General features: G+C 38.2%; 1 protein-coding gene across 1 annotated transcript in view; it reads right to left on the minus strand.

Annotated features, from left to right (window-relative positions):
* The window catches only part of ubash3ba (ubiquitin associated and SH3 domain containing Ba), a 49,680-nt gene that overhangs the window by 19,072 nt on the left and 8,290 nt on the right, over window positions 1-22,318 (minus strand). The window lies entirely within an intron of this gene.

The raw sequence follows: 22,318 nt of genomic DNA on the forward strand, positions 1-22,318 counted from the left end.
CACACAAGCCCCTGAACCACAGCCCCAAAGCATCAATGATGCATCCCCATATTCTACAGTGGGGTATCTGCTGCTTTTCCTTCTATGCAGTCCACTTTTGTGTCCAAATATGCTAATGATGTGCATGAGCTGTGAAAGTCTTGTCTCTCCACAGCATACAATGTTCTAACAACATTTAGTGAGGTTCAGGCGCTGCATTTTGTGAGATGCTTTGAGGAAGGGTGTCTTTCTTGCAACACTCCCAAACAGCTTGCTGTTATAAAAGTCCCATTTAACAGTTGACATTGAAAATTGACGACAACAACAATCAACTAAATCTTTTTCCCTCCTGACTGTGTGGGGGGATTTATAAAGAGCCATATCTTACCACTAAGTGTTCTCCTAAGTGGCATAAGTTCCTTATAATACCTTTTGTCATTAAATATATTAAACACATTATCTTGCTTGCACCATTAATTGTTGCCAGCAGTTGTTTAGGTCAGTTGCTTGGGTCATAGTGACTTTAAACACATTATTAAAATTATTAATATCTCCTAAATTGGCCTGTTATAAGCTAATTTTAGCCCCTGATATTGATAGCCCAGGGGAAAACGATATGAATAAAAGCAGATTTCAAGAATGACAATTTGTTTGCATTTATGTAAAATATTCCTTAGGAGTATCATTAGTTTTTGCATAGAGACAAAATACTATTATTCAGAAATGTAGTTCTAATAAGTAGTTCTAATGGTTTTTCTTCCTGATAGAACAAAGATAAAAGTTTTTTTCTAAATTAGAATTACTGTATGCAGTTTTTTCTACAATCGCTTTTGCTTAATTTTATGAATGTCAATACTTCTGGAGCATACTATGTATATATTTTTAGTTGCTAATGTCATCTCAGTCTAGACACAGCAGTAATTTCTAATATAAAGCTGCATTACATGAACACAAGACTCCTTTAATAAGCTAGATTGTGACTTCAGGTTTATTTAGCAAAGGAACCGTATATAATATAGAAAATATATTAAAAGACTCGTATTTTTTGTGCTGTCTTAATCTGGAACTGAAACAGCAATGAAACATCAGTTTAAATTCAAAATCTGCAACGTGACATTAGAGGACATAGCTGACTCACTTAAGAAACCCAATCTCTGAAAAATTATCCAATTTCAGAGTTAACTGATCCAGGTGATTGGATTGGATGAGCACAGGATTTTTTGCTCAAAGCTTTCTGAGGCGATGTGCATTTTTGCACTGTCAGTGAGAAAGCTGTAAAGAAAAAAAAGTGATTTTGCTCTGAGTGGGGTGAAAAGAGTGCTGACCGCAAAGGAAATGTGTCAGAGAGTGGAGTCGTCTTCATAAAATGATCAAATGAGCTTTAGTGTGGATGTCTTTATCTCCCTGTTTCCGTGTACAGCATAGCTGGGTTCCTAAAAGGACCTAATTAGGACTGATGTGACACATATGGCCCACATTAGGGAGACACATGCATGAATAGACACTCGTGCGCACACACACACACACACACAGGCACACACAAAGAGACAGTTCATAGAAGGCCACAGGGAAAGACACAGCCCACACACACATCATTTTCCTCTCAAGTCCTGGCAGATCCATAATTATAGTGGAAAAAGGCCACATAAATATGAATCATACTTGAGCATGTGAACATAAAAAAAGTACAGCCTAATTGTCTGTAATACTCTCCTGTGAAAGATAATCGTGCTTGTCTGGGCAGTATAATTGCATATAATCCAATAGGAGGTTTCACTAAACTGCCCATTTGCTCACAAGTCAGCTGACACCGAGAGTCTTTTTCTCTTCCTCACTTGCAGCTTATGAAATTACAGCCTCAAATCTAATTAGTGTCTTTTTATAAAAGCTCTAAAGATCACATAGGCTCACCAGCACCCAGGGGAGCCAGAGCAGCAGCATCTGATGAAGCCTACAGGACAGGATTGGGAAAAAAAAAAAAAAAAAAAACATTACCCATAATGCACTGCAAGCAATAAAATACTCATTGCTCATTGAACAACTGAACAATTTATATAATGTAGAAAGACTTGCAGTACTGAAACTACACTGACAGAGTAAAGGGCAAAAAAAAAATAAGATCATGATGAAAAAAACCTACATGACAAAGCAGGCCAGAAAGCCTTGCAAACTAAAAACCACACCCAAACTAGACTACAGACTACATTACCCAGAAATCCATAAAACACAGTTTTGCAGTGAGCAATGAGTACATTCTAAAGTCCTGAACTACACTACCCAGAATTCCACAGGAACACTCCCTCTCCCAGTCCTTTCAAAATAAAACCAATCATGACATCCTGCAGTACGCCACCCAGAATTCACAATTCAATGCAGACCAGCAGAAGGAGCAGCAGAATATTCAGTCCACCCCACCCAAGGACCAATACTCTGGAGTGGTAACATGAGCTTTAATGGCAAGAGAAAAGAAGGCAGGCCAGAAATAAAATGTGGGAAAACCTCTGCTAACCGTTGAGCTAAACACACGCAGCCTAACAGATGCAAGATACGTGAAGAACAAAAGACAGGAAATGTTTTGTAATCAGAATAATGCACCACCCGCATTCATAGTGCTGTTCACCACAACTGAACAGAGTCAGTCTAAAACGTCTGCAGTCTGGAAAAAAGGCTCTACTGCAAGTTGTTTTGCTTGTGAGATTGTATTATTCACTGTTCCACTGGCTGCTTTATGACTAGGGTTTGTAGCTGTCCTGAGAAGCACTTAGGCTGCTTTCATAGCCTGGTATCTGTCAAAAATGCCCCATGTTATTGATTTAATCATGAGCAATGTGCTCACTGACAGCAGGCAGAAATGCATGGTGAGTCATGATCATGAGCTCTTTTGTCCATGAGGTTCAATATGAGGAGAGATGCAACAAGATGTACTCTCCATGGTTATTAAAAAAAAGAAGAAGAAAAAAGAAGGAGACAAAAATCTACCCCTTGTAAATACTTCACGTTGGGATTCATGCCATATTTTATTATTGTTGTTTTTATTGGAAGATGATTATTGTTAACTTTCATAAATGGCAAAGTGAACATTACAAAATGATCTGTTAACTTTTCTTAGAATATTACATTAGTAGACTGGTTAGCTAGTTAGCTAACTGACTGGTTTGTATGGATTGTGTTTTTGTTTTTCTGGATACCGAGTAGGGGTGTAACAATAACGAACAATTTGATTCGATTGAATTCACGTTACTGGCTTCACGATTCAATTCAATTTTGAACAGAATTTTTTCAAGAAGAAAAATATGACCGAAAAGACTCCTTTTTTTATTTCTGAATCATAAACAATGCAAAACAGGGTGCATTTTTATCTGTGTCAAACTAAATCAATAAAAAATTGCTATGAAGAGAGGTTTAATATTGTGAACAAAATGTACTACAGCTTCACCTTATCTTAAAAAAAATAGATTAATTAATTTATAAATTCTCCCAGAAATTTGCTTGAATAAACAAATAGAGCTCCAAAGTTGGCTAAAATGCCTGAAGGGTGGGAAAGTGTTCAGTATGCGGGGCTAGAGGTAGCATCCTTGTGCTCTTGGCACGAGCTGAATTGGACCTCAGACACACACTTGAATGTTCTAAGTAGGAAGTAGAAACTTTATTTGTGGACGAAGCTCTCTGTTTACCAGTCAGTCTACATCTCTAACCTCACCTATAGTCACAAGCTATGGGTAATAACTGAAGGAATAAGGTTTTGAGTACAGGAAGTGGAAATGAGGTTCCTCTGCAGGGATTCTGGTCTTATTCTCCATGTATTCTCTTATTCTCCATGTAGTTGAAGACTGGAAGTAGATCAGGTCATGTTTTTCCAATCTTCAACTGTCTAGTTTTGGTGAATCTGTACCCACTGTAGCTTCCGATTACTGTTCTTGGCTGACAGGGGTGGTATCTGACCCTGTGGTCTTCTGCTGTTGTCTATCCACCTCAAGGTTCGGCATTATGTGCATTCCGAGATGCTTTTCTGCTCACCACGGTTGTAGAGAGTAGTCATCTGAGTTACTGAGTCACTGACTTCCTCTCAGCACAAAGCAGTCTTGCCGTTCTCCTCTGAACTCTTTCATCAACAAGATCTTTCCACCTACAGAAGTGCTACTCACTGGGTGGTTTTTCGCACCATTCTGTGTAAACTCTAGAGACTGTTGTGCGTGAAGAGATCGGCAGTTTCTGAAATACCAGTTTAAGGCAAGCTAGCCAGCTAAAGTTAGTCTGGCTAACTAGCTAGAAGGCACGCTGGAAAAAGCAAATCAGATCAGATAACAAAATACAAACTATGTTAAAACAACAGTTTTCATATTTGCTGACCTGCTTATAACTGATTACAATAAAATGTTGTTTCCATAGTTGCTTGTGCAAACATATTTCTACAAGAGAGGACCCAAGAAACCCCAAAATAAATTTTTAAAAAAATCATAAAAAAAAAATCATTATTCTCCAAGTCCTCCCTAATGAAGACAAACTTCCCATCTTTCCCAGTGTAATTAGAAAGAAAGTGCAGAATGGTGTTAATCTCTGAACACAATAAGTGCTGTGATCGAGACACTATGAGCCATCACCGAATGAGCACATGCACATGATCTCCATTGATTCGCTTTGTGTGGGCCTTTATTCAGACACTGGGGGAAGCCTCTCTCTCTCTCTCTCTCTCTCTCTCTCTCTCTCTCTCTCTCTCTCTCTCTCTCTCTCTCTGTGTGTGTGTGTTGTAGCAACTCAGGTCAGAGTTCATGCTCAGTCGTTCTATATTTAGTCAGGCATTCGCTAACTCGCCCTCGGGCACATCAGTCCACGCTGCCTCACTGCATTCTGGGATGGGGAAACACCCCCAATACATGGCCATATGGCCACACGTATACAAACAGACACATTTAAGGTCAACAAACCAAGCTCGCAGATACACAAAAATGCACACTGACAAACAACTCCACAGAAACATACAAACTCAGAAACTATTAAACATATGCAGTTATAAACATACACATATGGTTCCATGTGTAGACATGACACACAGTCTGCTTCGGTACATATTGCACCCACATACTAACACATTCTCCGCCTTTCACGCACAGACCCGGTATAATATAGCAGCTATTCGTGACAATATTAGCTGTTTATCGCAGATTACAATATTATATATTTAAATTAGACCATTGTTACATTGGATTTATGAAACTGTCGCAGAAGTTTTTTGGTTTTCCTCTCCGCAGCACCAGCTCTGCCCTGACCGCGCTGTTCAAATACGTTGCTACGTTCAAATAGGGTCTTGTTTACAAAAAGATTCTATGCAAATCTTGATATTCCACCCACTCTTATGATATTTCTTATGAAGTTCTTATGCAATGCTGACACATCTAAGAACGGAAAAACCCAGAGAACTTTGGTTTGCAGTCAATGCTAAGTATGATTAAATAAATTTCAGTTAATGCAAATGCAGAATGTTATGCAGAAAGACAGATTCAGATATTTTTTTATTTTTATTTTATTGTTTTCTTGCATTCAATTCTGAGTTGTTTTCCTGGTTACTCTGATTACAGGGTTCATCTCAATATTCATTCCTAATGTCATGTGAGTACACGAGAACATCATCCACTGCGAGGTTTAGTCCCAGTACTGAAGAATGAGTATCGAAAACAATTAAAATATTCACCACTCGTGATCCTACTCAAATATGAAGAAAGAACCATTGACGGGCCGGCAAAAACCCACTGACAGAACTAGAATCAGGTAACAAAACAACGTTAAAATCTGACTGTGAGAAACTAAAACAGCCATTTGTTCATTGGTGTAAGTGACGCCTAACATGGAAGTTTGTTCTAACTAACTGTCAGGGGAAGGCTCAGGTTAGCTAGCTAGCAATTACCCCACCCCCAATCGTAACTTTCGCTAGCATTAGCATAATGATGGAGTTTTCATTCCAATTTTGAAGGAATTTTGATCAATCCCGCTCCCACAGAAAGTCTGACCAATCCTACCTGCTCCGGTTATTATTTTGTCTGTACCTGCATGCAATATTTTCTAATGAATCTAGTTGTTTTATTTCCCAAAATATAGCCATTAATGATTTAAAACACGGCAACCCAGTGCAGAATGAAGCAGAATGAATGTGGTAAACACGTTGTGCAAAGCCGTGCAAGCAACCCGCCACATACAATGCACTCCTACGTAAATAAACATGGCCTTTCTGTGCATCGCAAGCTTCATATCTGCCTGCTTACTAGTTTAAAAAAACAAAAAAAAATGCCCACTCCCATAACTTTTGTTGGGTCCCATGAGTCATGCAGGATCTCATTCTCAATGCACACTTCTAGCTGCTGACACTATTACAGTTCTCCCGTCCTTGTGAGTTTGTTCGTTGGCATCCTTCCCCCTCTTCCCCAAACTGCTGCAACAACGTTGGAAGGACACAATTGTCTAGAACGTATGCCGTAGCATTACAATTTCCCCTCAGTGGAAATAAGGGGTCCAAACCTGTTCCGGTATGACAATGCCCCGGTGCACAATGTGAGCTCCATGAAGACATGGTTTGCCAGGTTTGCTGTAGAAGAGCTCATGTGACTCTGAGTCATTCATACATTATTCCTATGCAATTCTGATGAAGCACCACTGAGGTTAGTGTTGTGGCTCCTTGTTTTCTTGCTCCTAGTGCTAGTCCCTAGTTGCTGGTGTTTTGATTCATTGCTGATTTTAAACTTATCTTGTCTCTTGGAGTTATGAGTATGGATTTGCCTCTGCCTCTGTGATCAGACACCGGCTATGAAGTCCAACTGTGTTTATTGGATTATCCCAAATAAAGGGACTGTTTAGATCTAGCTGCCTCTGGCTCCATGTTATTACAGAAATGAACTCTTTTTATCAGGCCAATAAATGGGATTTCCGCCTGTTTTGGGCATTCAGCATTGAATTTATTTGTGACGTCACACTCCACAGTACTGGTTAATGCCTCATATGAACGTAGATAGTCAGGCCTTTAAGAATTTGCAGTTTTTCATAAGTATTTCTGTTTTTACCTAGTCTACTAGGTTTAAATATTATAATTTTATTGTGGCAGTTGTATACAGTGTTTTACTGTCATAAAAGCTTTAGTTGTGCTGTCTGTTTTATCTCTGTACCAATATTATTGTGGAGAGGTGTGAATTGTTTGCCTAGCATGGGGCTTACACCCCTCCCCCCCTTTCCATCACCAGCAGCTAAACACAGAGTCATGATACTCTACACACAGAAACCCAACAGTGTCCTAACTAATCTTATAACAGACTTGTAAAGTAATTCATTTGTTTATACTGATTGAAAATGTCCAATAAGGCGATTTCCATTCCACCGGCAGAATTTGTATACAAGTGTGGTGCAAAAATGCTTCCAGAAGCCAACCTCAGTGTATCACAGGTTTATAGAATAGTGCACATCCTGCAAATTAGAATGCAAATATAATACAGGATCAAATACAGTCACCTATACGAATTAAGAAAAGAAGAGAAAGCCTGTTTACTCAAACCTCACTTATAATGGAAGACTAAGGGGTATTCCTTTAATCTGAGACAAATAAAACATCTGCACTATGAGGACGTTGCTAAGTTAAGAATGTTGTTAAGTGTTATGGCCATGGAATTAATGTGAGTAATAGCTTGCTCCATATTGACACATCTTCATTAGGGGATTTACCAAGGACTTTAAAACACAACAGTGTTTATGTGTGTAGCCTTGAGGAGCAAGGAAAGAGTGAGCAATTATAGAGAGGCAGAATAGACAGTCTCACACCACACCTGCCACCCACTCACACAAACACACACACACACCTATCAAAGATATTTCCACTACGCACAGACTCATGCTTACACTTACATATGTAGATCCATCAGAGAGATATATGTATATCACTGCATTCACATACCATAAAGACATCAAACGCATACCTTAACAAAAAAGCGAAGCACAAGCACAGCCTGCACAGCCTACACACACACACACACACACACACACACACACACACACACACACACACACAGCGGTGACATATGGAGACACATGAGGCATACACATGACTGCACACGGAAAACAACATATTCAACCATGTGGAACTTCAGGCCCACAAACAAGAACAACATGTCAAAGTGAATTTAACACATACAGAACCTTATCAGAATTAAACAGATAAGGAGCCAAAAGATTGTCTTTTGTTACTGAGGTTAAGGTTTAGGTGTAGGCATAGCATTAATTAGCTGCATTAATAATTATGTCAATGGAAGTTTGTCACAAGGATAGTGTGTGTGTGTGTGTGTGTGTGTGTGTGTGTGTGTGTATGCGTCTCCCTCCCTTCCTCTCGAGTCAGAACTCCAAGCAGGAACTCAATGACTTATTTATAAACTGCATTTCCTGCCCATGCAGTTGGGAGGGAAAAGAAGGCTGTACTCATTGTGTGTGTGTGTGTGTGTGTGTCTGTGTGTGTTTCACTTAGCAATGATATTCACGAACAGTTAATTTGCACTTGTTTTGCATCATCTTCTGTAAGATTTCTCCCAGGTTTAAAAAAAATCAGCTACCCTTCTGATATTTTATATAGAGAACAGGAAGTCGCTTTTTCTGGGTCTGACCACACAAGCTGTGTGTACGCGCTGTGTGTGTCCCCTGTCTCTTTCTCTGGCCTGTCTGACTGCTTTTGCCAAACTCGAGGAGGAGACACCTACTTCCTGTTTAGTGAGAAACAAGTCAGCATGTGGCCCAACTCAGACGCTCTCCCCTCACACACACACACACACACACACACACACACACACACACACACACACACACACACACACCACAGACAGATCTCCTCAGACCCATAACACTGCCTGTGTGACCTAGTCCCACACGTGTGTATCAGTGGTAGCTGGTGATTTCTGACGCAGAGGAAGTATGTGTGCAAATGGCAAAAACATTTTAGTAGTGAGGTTGAATTCTGTAGTTTGGAAAGTTACCTTAATAGAAATGATCTGTCATACCAGCAGGAACCTCAAGTGATTCTCAAGTGATTTTTCATTCAACTTGAGCAACTTGAGCAGCAAGTGAAAGGCTCTATTTTTGCCCAATTGTGAAACAAATTGACATCTTCTCTTGGTGTTAAGGTCTTGTTTTATTTTGGGTCTCTCTCCAATTAGGTCAACAACATTAGCTGTGCCCATTGCTAGGTTGCTACCATCCCTCCGAACCACCAGGGCCACCAGGTGTACACCTGGATTCCTCCGTGTGTACGTGAGCATGCATGCTAAGATCTTCCACCAAAGTCACGTAGCTCATCACTTACCACTTTCCGTTTGAGGACCTTCATCTCAACAGGCTTCGAACAGGCTGCAGTGTAGTTTTCTATTCACTGCGCAGTGAGCGGAAATTATAGCTCATCTCTTTTCACCCTCAGCGTTTTTCCTTTCGTGTATTCCACATTCCCTGCTGACTAACTTCTTACCGGAGACTCGGGTAAAGCCCCTACCTTCATCCTGAGGTCCAGCCCAACACGATGAAGATTCCCTTCAACTAGACTTTATACGCATGTTAGCTAGCTAGCTAAAGTTAGGCAACTGGCTCGTTTTGTAAGCTATGTGCAGTTCCTATGATCTTGCAGATCTTGTCTGAGCAGGCAGCATCACAATGAGAGTTCACTGTCTGATGATATCTAAAAGACAAGCTCTTGTTAATAGGCTTTGCTCTTTCACCTGGTACTCAATAACTGTGACAGTCACACGGATGTCCACAATCAAGTTATATTATTGTCATGACATTTCCGTAAGACTGAGCCATCGTGAGTCGCATATAATCGTCCGCATCCCAACGAGCCAGTTGTAATCCTTTCACTTTCGCATGGTCATCTATTTTCTGACGTGCACCAGCCTCTTTTCCAGCAAAACAAACCCTGACATGATGCTGCCACCCCCATGCTTCACAGTTGGGACAGTATTCTTTGGATTAAAAGCCTCACCCTTTTTTCTTCATACATAGTGCTAATCATTATGGTCAAACAATTTAAGTTTGGATTCATCTGACTAGAGAACACTCTTCCAAAAGGCTGGTGATCACCTGCACACAGTCAGGCTGTTTATACGCCAGTCCTGGAGTAATTTGTCTTCCTAGCACAACAGCCTTTCAGGCTATGGCGATGTAAGACACTCTCTCTTAATGGCGGATGTACATACTTTGGTACCTGATGCCTCCAACTCCTTCTCCAGCTCCTTTGTTGTTGTCTTGGGGTTCAGTTGAACATTTTGGACTGAAGTTCATTCATCCCTTGGTGTTATTTTGTGCCTTTTTCCTGAACAATGCAGTGTCTGTGTGGTCCCAAGATTCACATATTTGCATACAATTCTTTTCGCATGGATGCTCGTGGTTCTTTCAGTTGTTTGGAAATTGCTCCTAAGGAAGAACTGGACTTGTGGAGGTCCACAATTATTTTTCTGAGATATGGCCATGTTGTTTAGATTTTCCCATGGTATCAAGGGCAGTTAACTCCTAATTATGGCAACTGGCCAATCAGAAGCTTCTAGAAGTCAGTACATCAATTTCTAGAATCTTCCAGACTGTTTAAGGAAACAGTCAACTTGGTGTTTGTAAACCTTCGACCCACTGGAATTCTGATATAGTGAACAAAGTGACTCGCTACAAGAAATGTATGGTAATGTGAGATGTGTGGACTTGTGATAAAACAGAGAGTGAATATCTTTAGTCTAAGTGTGTGTAAACTTTTGCCTTCAACCGTAGGAAGAATAAAACCCTTCAAGACATTCTGTTATACGAAAATAATTCACTTTGGGCTGGTAACAGTAACTCGAGCCGCATCACACCACCCTGGATTATTTTTCCTATAACAGCATACCCTGTTGTGTTTATTCCTAATTTTTCCAACTAATCCAAATAAATCTTAGCAGTGGCCAGATCACATCTACACTTTATGTCTGCATTGCACCAGATGACAGGATTTAAGAAGGTATCAGGCTACAGTTACAGCAACAAAATGTATCACGCACTGAGAAATATACGAGCCATCAGGAGTGTGTTACGTTCAGAAGATGCCACTGAGCTATCCTTCCTTCGTCCGTATCAAATGGCAATGAACGCCAACAACGGAATGCGAATTTTGCTTAAACTTCCATTACTTGTTAGCTACATTGCAGCTAACACTGAACACAGGACGATTGACTACATTTGGTGTTTACATTAAATTTTATGCCAGACTATTTCTGTAAACTCATTCATTGTTTTCTTTTCTTTTTTTTAAAAAAAAAACAAAACAGAAATAGCACTCTCTATTCTTCATTTTCTTTTTCGCCCCAACACAACCTTGTCTATTTTTTCTCACACCCACTCACACACCCACCCACATTCATTCTCTCTCTGTCTCTCTCTCTCTCTCTCTCTCTCTCTCTCTCTCTCACACGTATACACGCATGCACAGGTCTCCATCTTTCTCCTCTCGTGCTATTTCTTGCCTACAGACAAAGTCAGCGTGTGCCATCTCTGATTGCTTGGCACCAGCTCGATCCTGACTCCAGTTAACACCACACACTAATTGCTAGTCTCTCATGAGGAGAGCTTCTCTGTGTTACATGCTAGCTGTCAAGCAGTTCTCTATTTTCCTTTCCTTTTCATTCATACTCTCGGCCCAGCTCACTTTTTAACTCTCGTATTTAATTCATTATGTTTTAAGAGCAAACACTGTGTGTGTGCATGCGAGTGCGCGTGTGAGCGCGCGTTTGTGTGCGCTTGTGTGCGTATCCACTCTTACTCTGCTGGGATGTGGTGGAGCTGCAGAGAGATTTACTGAACCAAATGACCAAAGTTGGCAATCTCTCCAAACCCGTCCCATGACTGTTAACAAATGTGAAAATCCTACAGTGTTATACATGCAGCTATCAAAGTCTCAGATCTGAGAGTGTAAACATATCAATATAACTCAACTCATAATAAATATAATTTGGTAACAATGTTATAAACTGCAATAATGCAATACAAAGGTACCATGAAATAATAAAATACTATCAACAATTTGCATTAGTGAAGACAGTGGCAAATTTTGTTCAGGATATTGCTAGCTGTGTGTGTGTGCGTGTGTGCGTGTGCATGCGTGTGTGTGTTTGTGTGCCAATTAATTTCCTGTACAAACCAAAAAAAAAAAATCAGATAATATATAGAAGCTGTATATTAATTCAAGTTAATTCTGCAAGCTAGCAAGAAACTGAAGTGAACTTCATATTAGCTAGACAGCATTAACTCGGCTAAAAAAATTTATTTTTTCCACTTTAGATATAAGACATTTTGGCTAGCATGCGGGTGCGGCCCGGGTTCAATTCCTGGTCAGACAAACAACCCCAGCCACTGGAGCGTTGCGCGAGCCAGTGCCAGTCCCAAGCCTTGAAAATGGGGAGGGGTGCGTCAGGAAGGGCATCTGGCATAAAACTTGTGCCAGAATCGAATTATGTTGACGGGTGATCCGCTGATCCGACACCGAAAGGGAGCAGCCAGAAAAAAAATTTAATAAAAAGATGTAAGCCACTTTAGAAAAACCTGGACTCCTAAATGAATAAATGTATGCAAGCTATATGGAGCTTATTTATATATTGCAGATAATATATCTCATAACCTCACAAACTACATTGCTTTTCTATACACTGGTAAGTACAATCCACACACTGGTGATAGATTCCCAGGTATACTGATGACCGCCCACGGATATTTTATCACATTTTATTTATTAAGCCATTCAGAGCAGTTAAAAAACCTTGTTTCTAATTTGGCAGTGACATCCATAGACCTCAAGGTTGGAATGGAGGGGAAGAGAGGTGGAGGAGCTACAGCAACATAAAAGCCAGATCGAGCTGGTAAAACATTATTCTCCTTTCCTATTAATATTTTGATATTAAACACCCTAAGAGTTTGATTACTACCCAGTAACTTCGAGTTGTAGAGACCACATGTTGATGATGTCCAAGTAACATGGACTAATCTACTGAACTGATGCGTTGAACAATTTTCTCTCGCTTTTAACACACCCTGCTCCACTAATCAATCGCGCAGTGCGTTTTCAAGCAGTAGAATACAACCAATAGACAAAGGCAATTCGAATCCATTTCTTTTTCAACTTCCTTTTAGCCACCTTAGACTGCGTATAACTGCGCTGGCGTCTACCGTCTGACTATTGTGCAAAAATAGCTTTTTTTTAATAAAGAAACTAGCAACGAGATCAACAAAAGCTGCAGGTCATCTTTCAAAGTAACAAATGACCTATCCGCTTATGAATTTTGGGTTTCTCTGTCTCGTTGTTATGGAGCGCTCTATAACTGAACAGACGTGTAGCCTTGGGAATCGAATTCCTTACGTAACATGGTCAAGTATTTGGGAAATCACAAAGCAAATACTTTTACCATCAAAAAAAAAATTGTCCCAACAAGATAACAATAAAATACAGCTGATGGGTAGAAACAGCAATTATATCATAGTTTATTTTATTTCTTTATTAATATGGAACAGTTTTAAAACCATGATCTATTCTGGTACATGTCTGTGCTTTCATTTAAGGGAGTAGTCATCGGTGTGCAGCGTTACATTCTGGGACAGTCTTAAGACTTAAATTGAATTAGTAAAGAAACAGGAAATTCACCGGTTTTGCCCTCTGAACAAAAGGTCTGAACTTGCTCTGCTCTTCACGGGAGCCGAAAACATTGAAAACAAAACCGCAAATATATATCTGTAACTTTCTAGATCTATCAGCGGCTTTTATTCTTGCATGAGCACCATGATTTCTTCAGGTACCATGCGTTTATAGCTGCGTTTACCAAGATTTCAGCTTGCACCCATAGTTTGTCAGTGCAGCTCCGTGTTTGTGGTAAACACACTCATTTATAAAGCTTGTTAAAAACACTGACAGGGATTACTTGATTATAAATTCTCCATCAATCCTATTTACAGGAAATTATTTTAATTTGAATTTTAATTAAGCTAAAACACTGTAATTCAATTAATCACAAAAAAGCCAAATAAATTTTTTCCGATAAGGAAGTAAGTGTAGAAATGCTCTCTCTAATACTAGATGAGCTGATCAGAGCTCGATAAGAGCCGAGCTGATGCGGGCGATGAAAGACAGAGGAGAAGTGTAAATGAAACACACTATGTTCTAACAGGCATTAACACACACTAATTTTCTACATGCAGAGGAAGCCGAGTCACAAGTATCTGACCTGCTAGTATAGCTTTATCTTCCAGCAACCTGTAGCAGCACTTTAGTCTAAAATTATAAAAAGTGTGATTATGGGCTCGTCAGGATAGAAGTAAGTCAGGATCAGGATCTTTATTCTAGTCTTGAACGAATTAAATAAGAAATTAAATCGCGTCCAAGTTGCCTTGACTGGACAGAAAGCTGACTTGGAAGAGCTGACTCTCATCAGGATAGAAATGTTTCATAAAAGGATAAAAATGTTCAGTTAGAATAATTGTGTATTGATTTGCATTCACTCTTCCTTCTAAAAGTGCAAGAGGAAACACAAACCAAGTCAACAAAATGTCTCCCACAACCAAATTTTCCTTTACTGTGCTACCAGTCTTTAAAAAACAACAACTTGTGACCTTTAAAGCTTTAATTTCATTTATCCTTCTTTTCTGACTTATTTGTTATGAAGAAAAAAACCTACTGAGGCTAGCGTCTCATTTTCAAAGTTGCCCTGCATATGGACAAGATATTAATAAAAACTATTTGAAATTAGAACCAACTATATAATTAATAATTATTAATAAAATCTGGTAAGGTTAATAGTATATTTAAATTAAAAAGAGATCTAAAATACAAACATAAAACATAGAATAAAATAAAATACAATTAATACAATTAAGTAAAATTAATTTAAAATAAAAACAACTTAATGAATTGTTTAAAATAAAATTACAACCTTGAATTATAAAATCAAAAAATTTAAAAAATAAATAAATAAATAAAAAATAAAAAAATCATAAGAACATTGCTGCCTAGACATATCAGAGAGATAACTGACAGCTGACTATGATTTTTATCGTGTTCTGTCTTTCATTTCACACACAATGGGAAGGAGTAGCAAAATTAATTTAATTTAATTTGATTCTACATGCTGGAATCTCTAAGATGATCCAAATCCTAATAGCATAATAGCATTATTTGATTTCAATAAGGGGATAAATGGACAGTATTATGTACAGGTCTAACATTACATACGCATGCACTCTCAAAACACTGAAAATCTTCATTTATGCTGCAAGAAAAAAATACTTTTCTATTCCTGATAGTTCTGTAGTGATTTATTTACATTAAGTCAACTCTATTTTTGAAATGTTTATTAAAATACCTCCAAAACCGGGAACCTTCTGCTTCCTCAAAATAACCTCCTAACTGAGACAATCGACATCTCTACTACCGAGACCTGCTAAATGATCTGAATTTAGTTCCTAACCAGCGTATTATTTCTGTATTCACTTTACCTCAATGATGCCTTTTTCGGCTTGAACTAGTTTTACATGGGAAGGTGTGCTTTTTTTTTTTTTCAGTTTAAAGACACCGAGGAAATCCCCTTTTTTCATCTCCTGCCGAAACCTGAAACCAAAACAAAACCAAGCGTTTGCCACATTTAAAATGCACAACAATAAAACAAAGATGCTGTTTGAACAGACGAGTCAAAGAAACAATGCCCCAGGGGTTTTATATACACGTTCCTAGTACAGGTAAAGCCTACATATGTTGTGGTCATGTGACCTAATAATGATCAAGCACAACTTGCACGGCCATGCGACCTACTGCAGGGAGCAACACGGTGAATCTGTGGTCATTTGTGGTCACTATGCAATAAAGGCAGTCAATGTAGCCACAAAACCAAGTCGTGTGGCCAAACCGTTCACCATTTAGCCATTCAGCTTTTGATGATGATAAAGTGAAAGTTAAGTTTAAATGATTCAGTTTTAATTTGTATATATCACAGACAAAAATGATCTGAGAGCTCATTACACATAAGCTTATTAGATCACACACACATACATTATATATATATATATATATGTGTGTGTATGTATATGTATATATGTATATGTCATTGCTATTGCCTGTCTGTGTCTGTACATGTGTGTGTCAGAGTGTGAACTCTCTCATGTCACATCGCAGCGCTCAGCACATATGGGTTTCTTTACATCCCAGCAGCTCTGGTGCACTTGAAAGGTCACAAACCACTTCCTCAAACAGGCCACTTCCTCTCAGCGGACAAACTGCTGCGAGTCTATAGGGAGCCTAGTGGCGTAGGAGGACTGCGTGTGTGTGTGTGTGTGTGTGTGTGTGTGAGTTCATGTGTGATTTGGGCACAAGAAATCATGTTTTTTCCATTTTCCATTAACAGAGAAAGTAGGAAAATAACAGATCATTCAAAATCTCCATCAAAGCATGTTTTATAGAAAAAACTATAGAAAATGTAAACCTATAAGTGTCGCAACAGGAAGTGAAAGTGCATTTCAACATATTTTCAAGTCAGACTAGTGGAACCGCACATGCGTACTGAGTGGTTCATCTTTACTGATGATGAACTGTGATAACTTTTAAGTAAAAAGACACAAGAGGGGCGAGATCAAAACAATCCCTACTGTACAAGCTATAGGGTCTGAGGGTGACATGAAAAGAGCAGAAAGTACAGAAATTCAAACTCGTGTCTGAATTTGAATTTTGTGATTTCAACAATATTTACATTGACTTATAAATAAGTATATGTAAATCCTGATGTAAAGTATATGTAAAACAGCTCATCCTGATGCTGTTACATACACAACACTGCGTACGTATACATAACTGACATGAGCTCATCTTGGTCATCATAAAAATACTAAAAATATTATTTTTAAAAAATGATCATAGAAATTAGTAAAAAAAAAAAATTGCACAGTTACAATTTTTTTAAAGTTATGAACGTTATGGCTTGGGGCAGGATTACGGTTTTTACTTTTTCTTACAGCTTCACATGAAATGAAAAAATTCAACCAATCAATAAAAGGAGCTTTTTAGTTTTTCCATCTAAATACCAAAAAACGTCCTAAAGCATGGCTAGTTTCAGAGCAAACTGTGTGTGCTTAACTATCTTCTACCTAGATGGAAATGACAGATCAGTGTGTGTCAAAACAGCCTCCACAGGAACCGCTCACTTTACAAGCCAAAATGTCACCCTAAGCTTTTTGCTCCTTATTTGCATCAGTGGTGTAGCAGAGTTCATACTCGGTGCTTCTGCCATTTTGAATATTGCAGAACGCAGTATTTTCTGATGGCTCCGCCTCTTTCGTAACACGGAGCAGGCTGAAACAGTAAGGTCAGTACCGTGTCTAGCAGTTCAATTAAATGATTAGTATAAATTGATAGTGCTGTACAGTTAATATAAATTGATAGTGCAGTGTTTGATTGCATTGCCTAGTATGAACTGATACTTGCCCTAAAAAAGGAAACTATGTCCCTGTCCATCTAAAAGACAAGATAAAAGTGGCATGAAAAATGATTACTTTCTTCTATCGATTCTATCAAATTTTTAATGTATGCTATAGGTTGAGAATATGTATATTTTTTACACTGGATATTATCTTTCCATTAAATTTGACAAGATTTCAGGTACTTTTCAAGCAGATATCACAAATAACAGCTTAACATGAAAATAACTATAATGAATATAGTCACATTTATCTTTTATTTCCTATTAAATGATTATAATCATCCAAATATAAGAGTTAAACTTATTGCTAGACATTTTTATTAACTGGAACAGTCTTGTTCTATTGGTAGAAACTTTTGTTAGTTCCAAGCATTTATTTCTAGAGGCAAAAGAAGAGTAATTGCCAATAAAATAAGAAAATTTAAAGCTTGAATTTAGTAAAAAATAAATAAATAAATAAATACTATAAGTAGGTAAAAAAAATCTTATATGTGGTTTATTGTGATCTTACTGTAGGAAATACTAGATACATTTGACTATATTCAAGTTATTTTCCCTTGCTAAGATATCATTTTTTGCAGTGTGTGCATTGTTAATAAAGTCAATAAGGTATATCAATAAGGTGAATGAAAACCCTATCAAAGGCTCGGTTTAAATGCTGTTGACCAACTTCACCATTTTGATATTAAGTAAACATTTTGAGAAACATTTTGACTATTTTACTAAGGCATAATCATTAAGACTTTTGTCTTCACCTCACAGAAACAAACTTGCTGCAAATTTAATACATGCCCTCTGGATGTAATCATTTGTGTGTGCATTCCCAAAGTGACTTTCAGACTGCGGTCATTTGCATACCAAGTGCAAAATGTACTGACATGCATTGACTAGTATTTTGCCCCTTTAGGCAGAAAATTCCCCAACTGCATATTTATCAAGCCAAACACCCAAACAGGACAAGACGTGCTATTAAATACACAAAAATCAGGGTGTAAATCAGTAAATCAGCTTGCATGGTTGTAATATTCTAATCACGCTGTCTTATGGAATGGCGAAAAACGAAAGCAAAGCTGTTGGTTCTGTTAGGCTGCTTCCAGATCGTGTGCCTACACGGCTATTGTTTTCGTGTGAAGAGAGTGGCACCTTGCCGCCACACAACCATAATCAGTTTGAACTTCGACCCAGCTTGCCACTGACCTTTTAAAATGCTGGCAATTATACACACTATTGCAGATGATGTAGTAGGAAGGGACTCACTTTCCTCATGTACAGTGAGTATATGATGATGCACAGCTGGAACCCCGTAGTTATCTATGCACAAAACTCTTATCTGAAAGCAGCCTTATGCTGTGAGGGGCATTTTGTCCCCTTAGAGGGACGCATTATCCTACAATGAAACGTTTCACATTTACAAAGCACGAAGGTTCACTGAAAGGTTTAATGAAAATGATGCAAATCATATGCTATGGTCTTCGCAGTCATCAGGACAGTTCCAGAGACTTGCAGAATAAATGCCAAGGCACACTGAAGCTGTTCTGGCAGCTTGTAGTGCCTCGTAGTTACTGTCACTCATTTGTACACATATTTACTAGTCCTGAGCTTCTGCATTGTCTTGCATGTTGCACTTTGGTGTCTATTGACATGGGGTAATTTTATACCATTGTATGCACACACGTATGGACAGGATGACAAAAAAAAAAAAAAAAAAAAAAAAAAAAAAAAAAAACATGACTTCACCCATTAAAATGCTAATACATTGGAATCAGCTGCCTAGTTTATTCCACTTCACATACAATGGAAAATGTTATGGTTCTGTAATAAAATTGTTGCTATTAAAGGAAAATAATTTCACTAGAGTCAGACTGTCTGTTTTAAATTATTTACATGCTTCATTAATCAACTACAAAATTATTCAAAATGCCCACCAACTAGCCTCGGGCCTTCTGTATGATTCCTTCTTCGGTTTTCCCACTTCCCCATATACTTCCTCTGAAACACGTCATGTGATAAAAGAGACACATCAGCTGTCTCGCCATGAACAGGCAGAACAGAGTCATAGCTCCAGATCACCATGAGACCAAAACCTGAGGCTGAAAGAGTGTAAAGCGTCAAACCTCTCCTGAGAAGAGTACACACAGCACCAGAATTTACACACAGGGTTTGTACATTTAAAACAAAAAATGTATAATCTGTTATTAAAATATGTACATCCTGATAATCAGTTATGATATACTGCAATATTCAGCAAGCATCACACTGCTATCTAGGGCACTCAGATTAGTGTACTAGGTAGGGAACATGTTGTGTAGAGAGGCAGAAAATTGACATCGGCCTTCTAAGGTTCCAAATTTTAGACAAATTTGAAAGAAAAGAAAAAGAAAAAAAAAAAAAAAAACAATAGCTGTATCCTTCTTTGAGAAAGCAATCCCATAATTCCATTCACCGTGTAAGAATTAGATTCAAATTTAAAATCAGTTCAGATATTTTATGCTTAAAACTCTATCTTTTTTTTTTTCAGAAGCCTGTCAGCTGAATGAAAACTTCATAAATGGTGTTTGAAAGCTTCATGATTGTGCTGTTCGTAAAGACAAATGAATAAGGACAGTTTTCTCCCCAAATGCTATCAGGACTATAAACCAACAAATGCTCTAAACGTAAAATACTACCTCTGATCACTGTGTCCAACTACAGTGACAGAGTGATTTCATCAATCTCTGCTTTCGTCTACACTTGCTGTTTATATCGTATGTAGTATGTCAATGTGCAATACTATCACCTGGTCACTTTATTTATCAGGACTCTAAACTCTCAAATGCACTAAATGTAGAATGTAAATGTGTAATTACTAAGTCTGGTCACTTACTCAACTACGGTCACTTATTCCATTTCATTCTGTACTTCTGTGTGTCTGTACTAAATGTAGAGATTAGTGTGCAATAGTATCACTGGTCACTTATTCAGAATGTTCTGAATGTTCAGTGTGCAATATTATGACTTAGTCACTTGCTATATATAGTTTATACGATACTGTATACTCACTTTATAGTCTTATTTATTGTCTAAAGTTTTTTTTGTTTTGTTTTTTAACACCAGTCAGAAGCAGTGCTCTTAATTTTGTTGTATACAGAGATATACAATGACAATGAAAGGCTTTCCTTCTTCTTTCATTCTTAACTTGGTTAGAAAACACAGTGAAAAGCTTAAAGAGTTCCCGTAGTGCTAACTGAGGGTTCTTCTCTACTCTTTCGTGTTAGCACAGAAAACCTGAAACCAGTTCACAGGTTGGCCTTACTGTACTTCCTCCAGCATTGTTTTATGATGCAATGATTATAAACGTATTTTGAAACTCAGTGTGCTAGTGCCATAGAATAGCCGACGAGTAGACTACTACCTTCACTAGTCACTGGGGCAGGTGGTACAGAAAAGCCAGCAGATGGTAAAGAAAGCACAATAAATGTACATTGTTAGTGTGAAATATTTTGAAACCATTTCTTCAGTTAACTGCACATTGTGTAAGACTACACTCAGAAAGCTCTTTTTTTTTTTTTTTTTTAATCCCACTTCCTCCTGCTCCCAAAGGAATTCTGACCATATCCAGCCTGCTCTAGCAGTTATTTCTGTTAACCTTTAAATTGAAATAAAATTTAAACATTATCCTTGCACTGTGGTATAATGAATATTGTCATGACCAGCGCACAAAGGCGATTCACTTCCCAGGTCATCAGCCTGGAAAATCCCTCGCAGACATTGCTGTAGACTCAGCTTCTCTGCTGTGCACAGTTGGCTTTTTTTTTTTTAATTATGGCTTGATTATAAAAAAAAAAAAAAAAAAAAAAAAAAAAAATTATGCAACGCCTTTAAATAAAGTGTTACCGGAAAATTTCACAGGCCTACTCAGGCATGGACCAGGGTTCAGTCAGCCTTTCTGACTTGTGTAACATATTTAAATGAAATAACTGAGCCATTTCTAAACTCTAACGCTTCCATCTCAAGGCTTACTCACGCTTTCCCTGAACTCTTACATGAGCTCGTTCTGAAAAACTGTGTAACTGCCGGCCCGGGTACAGGAAGCTCAGTGTTTCCAGTGTTTGGGTGTGTGTGTTTCTTAAAATGTGTACACACACTGACCTTTTCCACACTTTGGTTATGAAAAAGACTTTAGTTCTACTGCACATGAATAATGGAGATGCCTTTGTGACCTCATGACATCGGCGCATGCTGGCTGTAGCTTCTCGTTGCTCTTCTCAGGACAGAAAGGATCACGATGTGTGCAACCATCAATGAAGTGGAGACGAGGAGGGATTTGATGCTTTGAGGTTTAAAAACTAATTTTAACAAAACACAAAGTTGGACAAATCACTAGCCTGGGCACCGGAGACAAGTCGTTTATGTGTCCGGTTAATCATTTGTTTTTCCATTCGTGGTTGCCTTGTGGACAAATGTCTCAGTAGCGTCCTAGAGTCCTATTGACTTTTGCTGATAAACACAGTTTCTTTTGTTTGGTACAGATTACTGAGTATAACATGCTTCAGTTGGTTTATGCATTACTTCATGGTGTTACCTTATGACTCGTTAAACCACGCCATCTTCATCTCACAAAGGATATTAACCAAAGATTCATTCTGGCTGGTTTATTATTTAGTTAAATTGTTTAATTATGACTGAGTGCGAATAATAATTTCACACCCTATATTTTAGGATTTTGACTTAGACCTCAAGAAATAGGCTCATTTTAAGTGCTCTAAAATTAGAAAGTCAAACAAAGGAAGTGTTATAACTCAACTGATAAATGTTCCATACATTTTTATTTCAAACCAAGAATGTAAATCTAATTGAAAAGATTTTGACAGATTTTGATCACT

This window comes from Pangasianodon hypophthalmus, chromosome 27 (genome assembly GCF_027358585.1).
Source record: "Pangasianodon hypophthalmus isolate fPanHyp1 chromosome 27, fPanHyp1.pri, whole genome shotgun sequence".
Lineage (NCBI taxonomy): Eukaryota > Metazoa > Chordata > Actinopteri > Siluriformes > Pangasiidae > Pangasianodon > Pangasianodon hypophthalmus.